Genomic DNA, 1,991 nt, shown 5'->3' with positions numbered 1-1,991 from the left:
TCTCTCTCTCTCTCTCTCTCTCTCTCTCTCTCTCTCTCTCCCCCAACAGAAAGATAATTTTTTGTACTATTGGGGTTTGAGCACTGGGCTCTGCTTATGCTAGGTAGGTACTCACTGCACCACTAGCTATAGCTCCTGCCCTTTTTAAAAATCTGTTTTGATACAGCGTCTTACTCTGTAGCCCATGGTGGCCTTGAACTTGTGACTCTTCTGTCTTAGCCTCCTGAGTGGCTGGGACAGGTATGCACCACCAAGCCAGACCACCAGAAATCATTCTTATGTTGTATTACTAAATATACCCCTGTTGGAGATGGAACAGACTAATAATATACAAGGTGGCAAGAGTCTCAAGGGGTAAGAGCACAGGTTTTGGAGTCAGAAGCACAGACACCCAGCACCCACACCCCCTTATACTCCACAGCAGTGAGGCTTAACCCTTCTGTGACCAATCTTGCTCATTTGTACACACAGCTACCTTGCAGGGCTGTGTAATGGATTAGAGTGCTCCGAGTTCAGGCAGCACTGGCCACTAACTTTCACTAAACCTCAAAAAATATACACTTGGATATCCCTATGATTCTAAGTTCAAGAACAGAAATAAAATACATTTTACTCTTTTATTCCAAAACTTTATATTACACATTTTAGTGACTTTCAAAACACTTAACATCTGGTCTCCACAAATGAAAAAATAATTTCATAAAGTCACATTTTGTGAATCTGGTGTTCCAGTTATCTTTTCAAAAATTGTTCTCTGACCTAACAAGAGTCAAAAAAGGTCTGATATTTCTTTGCAGTGTGCACCAAGGTTTCTTTCCTTTTCCTAGAATGGCATGAGGCCTCCAGGATAACTGCCTTGCACCCCTTCTGTCTATGTAAACTAAAAAGGGCCAAGTGGGTGTCGTAAGTCCTAGGACTCTGTTCGTTCCAACATTCATTCTGTCTGACAATGAATGCCACGATGCTCTAAGACAAGAATGAATGCTTGTAGTTCCTCCGTGTGAGACCACATTTAAAGGTAGATGGAGCAGACTAGTGAGTGTGGCTACACACCAAGTTTTCTTATGTCTCATGCAAATGCCATCCCTGGGTGACATCCCTGGCAGGTATCATCCTACCTGGGGAATCCTTACAACCACCACTCAGCTACAGGCTTGTATATACTTTGCTCAGGTGTCTAAAGAGACCCACCTGCATGTCAAAATGTAATTATGAGACTGTAAGGCTCCAGGCTGAGGGTTCTGATGTCAAAGCTTATTAAAGAAACAGGAGCGGGAAAGGAGACGCCCCTTCCCCCGGACTGCCCCAGCTTGTCCACAGAACTTAGCTGTGGAGCAAAGCAGAACAGAAAAAGCGCGGACCCACTCCGCTCAGCCAGCTTTCCAGTTAGACTTTGGGGCGGGACTTGAAATTTGGGGCGATCAGCGCCCTCTAAGACCAGGCTCCCCCTCTCCCCACCCATCCCAAGCTCCTGCAGCCCGGTTCCTGGCCTTTGCAACTGCCGGGGCCTTGGGCAAAGGCGGCGGAGCCTCAGCGCCAGCCCAGGCCCTGGGGCCGCCGGGGTCCAGGCCTCCGCCCAACCTACCCGGTCCTCGGGGCAGCAGATCCGGAGCTCCCTTCCTCTGGCTGTGCGCCGCCTTCTCCCCAGGGGCCCTCACTTCCTCAGTCTGCCACCCCACTGCCTTCCCAGTGGCCTTTCCCCGCCCCCTGGCCCGAAGCCACCTGCGGCCCTGGGCCCGTCCCGCTCAGGCCCGGCCTGGCCCCACGCCCGCAGTGAGGCCTAGGCTGGCCCCACAGCTGCAGCTCCTGGGCTAGCCTCAGGTTTGCAGCTGCAGGAGTGGCTCAGAGGCTGGGCTGGCAGTCCCCTTGCTCAGCACCCAAGTTTCCTGTAGACGCCCCTAAAATATCCTGGAAGGAGAGGTTACCTAGTTCTCTCGGTTTGGCTGGTGTAAGATCCCCAAAGGGAAAGGAAGTTACTGGATTTTCCCTGG

General features: G+C 50.9%; 1 protein-coding gene across 1 annotated transcript in view; it reads right to left on the bottom strand.

Annotated features, from left to right (window-relative positions):
• Positions 1 to 1,720, bottom strand: part of Pter (phosphotriesterase related) — an 86,097-nt gene extending 84,377 nt beyond the window's left edge. The window contains exon 1 of the mRNA XM_008833890.3: positions 1,586 to 1,720. The gene's annotated coding sequence lies outside the window, so the exon portion shown is untranslated. The remainder of the gene's footprint in view (positions 1 to 1,585) is intronic.
• Positions 1,721 to 1,991: the final 271 nt, after the last annotated feature.

This window comes from Nannospalax galili, unplaced genomic scaffold, assembly GCF_000622305.1.
Source record: "Nannospalax galili isolate Female #2095 unplaced genomic scaffold, S.galili_v1.0 scaffold976, whole genome shotgun sequence".
Classification (NCBI taxonomy): Eukaryota; Metazoa; Chordata; class Mammalia; order Rodentia; family Spalacidae; genus Nannospalax; species Nannospalax galili.
Note: the sequence above shows the minus strand (reverse complement) of the source record. Positions and strands in the feature narration are given on the sequence as shown.